This window comes from Periophthalmus magnuspinnatus, chromosome 1, assembly GCF_009829125.3.
Source record: "Periophthalmus magnuspinnatus isolate fPerMag1 chromosome 1, fPerMag1.2.pri, whole genome shotgun sequence".
In the NCBI taxonomy this organism is placed as follows: domain Eukaryota; kingdom Metazoa; phylum Chordata; class Actinopteri; order Gobiiformes; family Gobiidae; genus Periophthalmus; species Periophthalmus magnuspinnatus.
In genome coordinates, this window is record NC_047126.1 from 32,819,354 (window position 1) to 32,829,516 (window position 10,163).

Genomic DNA, 10,163 nt, shown 5'->3' on the forward strand with positions numbered 1-10,163 from the left:
ACCAAGCTACTTGTAGCTGTCCTCAATGTCTGGTATTGCTCCTTCTGGGAGTGAAACCCCTTCTGTGTGGACTACCTTCCCTCTCTTTTTCACCTTCCGGCTACACTTCTCAAGCCTGAATGACATTTCATTGTCTGTGCTGTAGATCCTGGTGGTGTGGATCAGTGAGTCGATGTCTCACTCATTCTTAGATTACAGCTTGACGTCATCCATGTAGAGGAGGTGACTGAAGGTGGCCCCATTCCTGAGTTGGTAACCACGGCCAGTGTTGCTGATGATTTGGCTGAGGGGGTTCAGTCCTATGCAGAACAGCAGTGGGGACAGTGCATCTCCTTGCTATATGCCACATTTGATGGTCACTTGTGCAAGTGGCTTGCCATTGGCCTCAAGGGTGGTTTTCCACAACCTCATCAAGTGTGTAATGAAGGCTCTTAGAATCCTGTTGATGTTGTACAGCTCCAGGCCTTCAGTGATCCATATGTGTGGCATTGAGTTGTAGTTGTAGTTGTGCTTTTTTGTAATCAACACCAGATCAGAGGGGAGTTAACATCAACTCCCTAACAGGAGTTTGGGTACGAACCCCCAATAAGCATCATGCTGAGAGAGGTAGCGACTGACCTGAAAGATAAGATCATGGCCCGAATGAACACAAGGCAACTCCGGTGCCAGTTACAGAGACTAAGTGAAGTAGCAAGATGTGAATGCAGCATTTGGCATCACAGAAACCAATAAGCTGATATACATCAGCAGCAGTGATCCCAGAGATGCTCGGCTGTAAGAGCAACCATGGGAGCCATGAGAAACAATACCCCCCATGAGAAACAATACCCACCATGGAAACGATGGAGAAAAGTGGGCCAACTGTCAGAGGCCCAGAGAGGTGTGATGAAAAAACAAGTACCCAAGAGGTCCAGCCAGATTCCCCACCTGAAGCACTGGAAATTGTCAAACAAAGGCTCTAAGCCTTGGCCAGCCGCCTAAAGAGGTACACACAAAATAATGAAGCCAGACGAATAAACCATCTGTTTGCAACACAATCGGTAAAAGTGTATGCTCAGTGGCAGGGTAATAACACCAGAGCAGACCCACCAAGGCTGGAAACTGAATAGTACTGGAAATCTATATGGGAGAAGGAGGCAGCACATAACAGCGATGCACAGTGGCTGGTGGCTTTGAGAGACCACAGCAACCTCCCTGAACAGAATCCAGTCACCATCACTGTGGCAGACATTCAGTAAAGAGTCTCAGGTATGAAAAACTTGACCGCACCAGGCCCTGACACTTACTGGCTAAAGAAACTCAGTGTTCTCCATGAGCACCTGGCAGCACAAATGAACCAGCTGCTAAGGGATGGGATTCACCCTGAATGGCTAACTGAGGGGCGTATGATCCCTCAAAGGGTACAGTCCCATCCAATAACCTGTCTCTCCACAACATGGAAGCTCATGTCAGGCATCATTGCACCTAAGGTAAGTGGGCACATGGATAAATACATGAGCATAGCATAGAAGGGCATCAGCAAAGATACCAGGTTCTGATAGTCCGAACAGTTGCCCGAGACTGCAGAACCCATAAGACCAACCTGTGCACTGCATAGATTGATTACAAGAAAGTCTATGACTCAATGCCACACACATGGATCACTGAAGGCCTGACGTTGTACAACACCAACAGGATTATAAATGCCTTCATTGCAAACTCGATGAGGTTGTGGAAAACCACCCTTGAGGCCAATAGCAAGCCACTTGCATGAGTGACCATCAAATGTGGCATATACCAAGGAGATGCACTGTCCCCACTGCTGTTCTGCATAGGACTGAACCCCCTCAGCCAAATCATCAGCAACAATGGCTATGGATACCAACTCAGGAATGGAGCCACCTTCAGTCACCTCCTCTACATGGATGACATCAAGCTGTACACTAAGAATGAGTGAGACATCGACTCACTGATCCACACCACCAGGATCTACAGCACAGACACTGGAATGTCATTTGGGCTTGAGAAGTGTAGCCGGAAGGTGACAAAGAGAGGGAAGGTAGTCCACACAGAAGGGGTCTCCCTCTCAGAAGAAACAATAGCAGACATTGAGGACAGTTACAAGAGGAAACAAGGAAAGCAGCCACAGCCAAGTACCTCAGACGAGTAAGGCAAGTCCTAAGGAGTCAGCTCAATGGCAAGAAAAAGACCCAGGCAATAAAAAGCTATGCCCTGCCAGTAATCCAATACCCAGCAGGAATCATAAACTGGACTACAGATGTTAAGACCTGAAAGCTCCTGACTGTGCATGGCGGGTTTCATCCCAAATCCAGCACCCTGAGACTGTAAGGAAGGGGGCTGAGGACTAGTGAGTGTGAGAGCCACTGTCCAGGATGAAACGTCCAAGATCTAAGTACATCAAGGACAAGGCCCCAACAGATGACATGCTCAGCAAATGTCTCAGACAGTGGAGTGCAGAGGAAGAGATGCTGGAGGAACCATGATGGATGGACAAGCCCCTGCATGGGATGTGCTATCGGAATATAACTGAACTGGCTGATATCAAATCCTACCAATGGTGAGAGCTGGTCTGAAGGACAGAGACACTCATCCTGGCTGCACAGGAGCAGGCCTTGAGCATCAGAGCGATAGAGGTCCAGATCTACCACACCAGACAAGACCCAAGGTGTAGGCTGTGCAAAGAGGCCCCTGAGACAATCCAGCACATAACTGCAGGGTGTAAGATCCTGGCAGTATTAAGTAACAAAAATGAGTACTTCTTCCACCACTGTTGACAACTGCAGACATTTACCAATTTACAACTTGTATTTGACTAATGTGGGAAATCAGGAGAATCTACAAAGAAATAATGTATAATCCACAGATAATTAAGTCACCCAACCTGAGCTGTTCACCCCAAACAAACTGTAAACTAGAGCCAAACACTGCACAGCATCAGAGAATTTTAACACTGCAGCTAAGTAGGTTCTATGTGCCTCATAATGATGCTTTCACAATAGTGCTGTAAAATCAGTGTAATGAGCATGAATGATCATCATCTACAGTAAAACATTAACATTAAAGGGCCTATATACAAAACACTGTTCCACTTTGTGATGTCATGTGGTAATACAGGAAGTGCTCCACTGTGTTTTAAACCCTACACACCTTCACTGGAGTCATTTGGATGATTTCAGCCCTGGAATTGAAAAATCTCTACTGAACTAAAGGTAAAAGGAGCTATTAAATTGAAAACTACCACTTCATGACATCACAAGGTGGAACAGAGCATTTTGAGCTTTGGAGTTGTAAACAGACTAATAATAAAGTGTTACTCAAACATGTGTGAATGAAACAAAACACAACTTCAGGTCTGTAGATGTATCTTGAGTAGGATGATTTCTCCTACTCTATGCCGTCTTTCTCTTCTATAATGAAAGTGGCCTATTAATTAAATATAATAATATGCAGATGAGAATAGCCTCTTAAAATTGAGGATTGCAATTCAACATGACTTAAAGCTCAAAAGAATCCATTTTGTGTAATATAGGACCTTTAAGTGATGGGCCACGGCTGTTGCAAAAACAAAAGGCTGAAATATATTTTATTACCACAATTAAATTTCTAAAAAAGTTTATGTTGTGAATATAGATAAGAACATTACCAAATCAGAGCCTTGTGAAAGCTGCAGGTGCCCTGTCAGCTCAACCGAAGCTGCTCCTTTCAACAAAAATACACTGTATGGAAGAATCCTCTCAGGGTCTAATATGGATCCATGGAAACAAAGGGGCTCATTGGTAATGTATCATAAGACAAGATCAAACCTTGCTTCACTCTGTGTCAGTCTCTGGCCTTGTGTTATGTCTTCCTTTTTTTTTTTACTTGTAAGGAGCTATGTTTGTTTAGATACAAACGGATCATGTATGTCCCTGATTGGCTAATTCACCTGTCACGCTGCCCAAACTACACATCTATGTAAAGTACTGGAAAAGTGTGTATTCTAGGATGTCCAAGCAACAGGGGAAAGAAAATAAACCAACACACTGCTTTAATTACTGTGTGCTTCTTCTGAGAGTTCACACTTCACTGTGATTGGTCCATCAGTCACTCACTCTGATCAGGTCATAAGATGATCTTTTAGAAAGGACCAGGTAAATGGGAACAAAACAACTGACCAGAAGGGCAAAGGTGATGATGTATAGGTCAGATTTAAGCCTGAAAATATAGAGTTCCTGGTGCACATTTTAAAGCTCTTCTGAATGTATGTTGGCTTTATCACTGGTAAATGTCCAAGCTCTGGGCTGATGTTTGGAGCAGGCCACGCTCTACTTGTTCTTCAGAGTTCACTGCTTATGATCTGACTGTGTCATCCGGTGCTCCAAATGTCAGCACCTGCTCTGAAGGTATTATAATGTGACAGTGCACGAGACATTTCCATGATTTGTGTCTGTTGTGAGCGCTGTGAGTGCGAGGTGAGCCGGACCTGGGATAACCTGCTGAAAAATTCCCTTCCATGTGCCGGTGTTTGAAATGTGCATTCATGTGTTGCTGGATCCCTGATGGATAAAAACACAGGACCAGTTGCACTTTTTTGCAGTGAGTGTCAGTCATGGCGCGCAGAGAGAAAACGCGTCTATAAAACAAACATGGGAGCAGCGGTGGAAGGGCGCGAGCGGCAGAACGGGAACCGCTGCCAGACACATTACAAGGAGCTCTAATGAGGCACCCCCCCCCCCCCCCCCCTCTCTATCACCACTCCCCCCTCGCCACCACACGGGAACGCGAGGCGGGAATTAATTGTGAGGGCGATGATGGCGAGCGCGCAGAGGAGCAGGTCATTACCGCACGCCTCCTCCTGGAGCGCCGCGGGCAGGAGCGCAGAACGCCACGCTACTCGCACAATTCCCATGATCCCACAGGAGGGGGGGTCGAGGGGAGAGAGGTGGTGGAGGCGGAGGAGGAGGAGCTGGAGGGGGGGGGGGGGGCATAGCAGGAGGGGAAATAAAAGGGACAGAAACACGGAGTGGAAGAGGAGAGATACAGGAAAGGAGGAAGGCAGCACAGGCTTCTTTGTTGGATATCAAAACAAAATAGCCAATATACTTCTACACAGACAAATTCTATAAAAAGAAATATTTGTTTTGACTTGTTACACGGGGCTATGCAGAAAATGGTAGTCACTGTTATTAAAGCGAAAAACATTTTTTGTAATTTGTAATAGCAGTATTCTGGATGTAGCCAGGGCCAGTCCAGCCTGTAAGTGGATTGAGCAGCTGCTTAGGGCCCTGAGACACCAGGGGCCCCCCAAGAGCCCATACGTTTATATTGAAAATAAGAAAATATATGAGGTTTTACTGGAAACAGGGCTTGTGTGTTTACAGCAGCCTAAATATCCTTCTCAGACGATTACATTTGTTTTATAGTAGCAAAATATTGCTGCTGATGCATTTGTTTTTGAGCCAGGCAGAGGTGAGGGCTGCTATGTGTTTATGCCAGTTATAAGGACCCTTTATAATGTAAATCTAAGCCCACTGTTGCCAACTGGAACACATTAAAATCCACCAGAAACTTGTCTATAATTTCAAAAATCTCGACCCCCCCTTATACATATTGTGTTCTTTTCTTATGACTGTGGTATTTGTGACATTCTGGATGTTTTCAGTCTGATGTTGGTCACATAAATACAAATAAAACTGGTCAACATGATGAGAACAGAGTCGTAATGTGTCAAATGTGAATCACCAACAGCTTAGCCAGGAGGGATCTGCTGTCAGGGGCCTCAGAGACAAATTCAGCTTAGGGCCCCCTGAAAGCTAGAGCCGGCCCTGGATGTAGCTCATGTATCAGTATCACAGAAAGCAAAGGTTAAAAGCAGGCACTCCTTAATATGGTCACAACTCCCAAAGAATCACTATAAGTAACTTAACCCAAGTCAAAATAGCAATAATATTAGAGTAATGCAAGCTCTTTTCACGCGGTCCTTCTAGAGTGAAAGAAAGGACACTGAAAAAATTTTCAGATGTTGGGCTTTTTCCTAATATCATGTGCGCACAGTAAACACTCTTTTCCTCTTTGTGCAGTTGCCCTACAGCCTGACACTTCCCTGAATGCATTGGACACAGTGCCCCCTTGTGGTTAAACCCTGTATGTGAGCAATAGAGTGTCCATGACGAGTTACAGCAGGTTCTCAAATCACCAAAACGTTTCCTTTTTCAATAATTTGCTACAATAAATAAATCATAGATAAAATCACAATTCTGTGTGGACAGATTGTAAGCACTGACATTTCTGTGATGGTGGTTCTCTCTTAGTCCAAATGTGAAACTTGCATTAAGAGTTCTTTGGTGCACATCTGTTTACGTAGATTCTTAAAACATAAAATGTACTTAAAATATCAGATGTTGTGATGTAATGCAGGCTATATAACAATAACAAATCTTAAAATCTACCTTCTGACAAGCTTAACCTAATCTAATGTACTTTAGCGTAAAGTTACTGCATACATACATACTCTATGGTCTGGTCTTGGTCTAGAATAAGTATTTTGCATTTATTCTATGTCAACTCAACAACAGTAATTCCATAATCACTTAAAGACAGAAACTTTAAATTAAGAGTAAATTAAAAGACAGATCCTTATCTAATTAAAAAAGACTTTCATTTTCTTAACCATTTGGTACCATTAAAATGCGTTAGCCAGACTCACTACATAACAAATTGAATATTGTAAAAAAGACGCTTGACAGAGGCAATCATAGGCGGCTTAATTCGGAAGAAAAACTGTTCCCATAAAACTCATTAGTTTTCTATGAATCAATAAGCGAATACACAATGTGACCTATGAATTAACCTTTAGTACGGAGAAAATGTGCAGTGGAACAGATAAAACCTCAGCTACCAGTGGTATTAGTGGTGGCCATATGTAATTTCACTTAGAGATATAGAAAATTCATTAGCAATCACACAAAAACAAAAGTCTGCGCAGTCGTCACCATGTAACCCCCACGCCACAGTAATCTCATCATAAACTGTGCGCTTTCCATGTTATCTTAACCAGGAACGAGCGCGAGCGGTCCCTCCTCTTTGATGATGTATTTAACGATCCCATTCACGGCCTGCTACACTCATGACGAGAAACTCTAATGAGCACAGCGTCGTTGCCGTGGGGACAACCGAAACCGTTGCATTAGCACATGAAATCACTTAGACCTCGTATCCCTGAATAAAAATTACAGCAAAGATCTTTGGATTATTTTTTAATAATGCTGTGTACCGTGTCAAACTCTTCCAAAAAACAAGCTTCAGACTAACTTCTTCGTTTTAGATCCTTTACAGTTTTGCCCATAGTTGTTATGAGGAAATGTAGTATTTATATAGGCCCTAGGTCTTCCACTATATTCCACTATAGCCACAATGATACACTCTGTGTCATACAAACAGTATGCATCAGAGTGTTCTTAAGCCATCATCTGATACATGAAATACATTATATTTAGGCTATATATGGTATATGGTATATGGTAGCTTTAATGGAACCGTATTTAAGATTTTGATTTTAAATTACATAAAACTGATTTAACTGTGTTCTCGGGTACAAGGTTCAAATAGAGGTTTTATTGATAACTGTAATGCTGATTTATTCTTAGTTACAAAAACATTAGATGTGATGAGGGTCATGTGGCTTATGCTATAATTTTGTGTTTAGGTTCTCAAGACGATTATCCAATCAGAAAGGACTCTCTCTGATCTGAATCCTCACTACCTAAACCCCTGCACCTGCAGCCCTGCGCCTGCAGCCCTACACCTGTAGGCTGCAGCTCAGTGAGTGAATTCTGGGAATTGTCAGCCTTCACATGAGGCCTGTGCAAGTACTGAACATGAGACCTCTGTCTGCAGGTTAACTGCACTGACACCCCAAGTTCAGTTGTGATAGTTAAAAAAAAAAAAAGAAGTTTATTACAATAAGAGCATGGGGTACATACAGTTCCTTTAAGCAGTAGTAGTGAAAGTGAATATTTCTGTGTGGCCGTACCTGTCCTGGGGCTGCTATTCTGGGGCCTATTGTAACCTCCAGTCTCTCACACATCAAATTCACAAAAGTAAGCTTGGTGAATTACCTTTCCCACAAACTGCACAAAATGCACTGGTCAAAGATGGGACACATTCAAATCTACTTTCAGACTTGTTCCTTTGAGCTTGACAAACTCCTGACTACAGTTCATCTTCTGTGACCAGGGGTCATGTTTCTCCACATGGTCTATTCATTTTCACTAAAAAGTCTAGTAAGCATACACACTACTTAGATTCTGAACTGACTGTATGTGAAACCTTCACAAAAAGCCCATACTGTGCCTAACAAACCACACGTCACTGTCACATATGTGACCAGGGCTGCATTTAGGGTGAGATTTCTTTGCCCATTATAATGTCATATTGCTCAGCCACAAAAAACACAATACAATTCATGGCTCTAGCGGCTTAAATCCCAGTTAGCTTGACCTCACTGTAAGGGAGGTCAGCGCGGTCAGACAGCACTTTTATCACAAGCCTATAACAGAACTACAAAGCAATCCCTCACCCACCTCCAGCTGACCCGACCTCTGCGCTGTGTGATGGAAGGTCAAATGTCAGGGCGCATCAGACGGATTCGAAAAGTGTTCGTAACACTGTGCAGCGTCCTGCAGCGGTGCACGTGATGATAACACGTATAACATAATGTAGAGAATCTGTTTAAGAAATGCAGGGAATTTTCAGGTGGAATTGTGTGAGTGATTGAATATTATGGGATGGGAAGTTAGTGTGTTTTGGGGGGAGGAGGTAAAGTGCAGATTAAAGGGACAGTATAGGGGAGCAAAGGCCATTATTCATGACCAAAGAAGAAAGAAAGCTCCATATCTATTTACAGGGTGAAAGCACAGGACATGAAAACATATATACACATACAAACACATACAGGAACAACATTATGTTTTAACATGGCAAATATCGTATGGCTACATAATAGAAATCTAGACTAGGGTGACCAGACATCCCCATTTACCCAGGACAGTCCCGGTTTTGAGCCCTGTGTCCCATGTCCCAGCAAATCCAAAACCATTGATTTGTTCCAGTTTTATATGTTCCAGGTGTCCCTTTTTTGACCAATTTGATGTCCGCCAACAGTAAACAAGGAGATATATTGCCATTTGTTGAGCTAAAATACAGAAAACCACACTTGAAAATGAGCATAAGGAAAAAATGCACCGACAGAAGTCCCACAGATTATAAATGACCGAGCGGGCGCACAATTTTATTTATACCAACCATCCCAACCCAGGTGTATCCCCGTTTTGAATGATGAAAATCTGGTCACCCTAATCTAGATCACAGAACCACTCAACTGTGAAGCAATTGGACCTTAACAATAAAAGCTGCAGACCATCCTATAAAGAGCAAGAAAAGCTTCCCGTTGATAATTAGATTTTTGTAACCTGAAGTCTAGTGTCCAAAAAGCGAGCTCCCATATCAAGCATTATAGATGTATAAGAGTACAAAGTGAAGTGAGTAACTGATTCATTAAACATGATACTGTGATGATCTGATATTTTGTCTTTAGTTCAGAGGCGACACCTTTTGTTGATCTTGTTTCTGTTTCTGTTTTGTTATTGTAACTTCTTTTGTATGTGAGACTTGGTTGCTATGCCGACAAGTTGATGTGAAGGTTCCATTGGTCATGGTTCCTGATCTGTTTTGGGGACTGGCCGTAGTGAGTTGAGACTAGGGGTGTGGAAAAATATTGAAATATCGATGTATTGTATTGTTTAATTTAATGATACGGTATTGATATCATTGGCTGCTGTATTGATATATTCTTTTTACCAAATTATTCTGTCAAAGCACAATTTTGTGACTTGTTTAGAAGAGAGAAACTTGTTTATGCAGAATATTTGACATTCACTGTTTTGATTTTTAAAACAGGTGCCTTTCATCTTAGCTTTGCACATATAGTGGTTTAACAACAACTTTTAGTATCACAGTTGTGATTTAGTTGATATGTTTTGATCCTTCAGAGTTGTTAAACTGCGCATGTCCCTGTTACATGTAAATGTGGAGCTCGTATAAGCTGTGGATGAATAATATTGACCAGTGAAACAGTTTGATGTGTTTTTATAGTGAGTCACATGCACTAAACAAAATGCACTTTA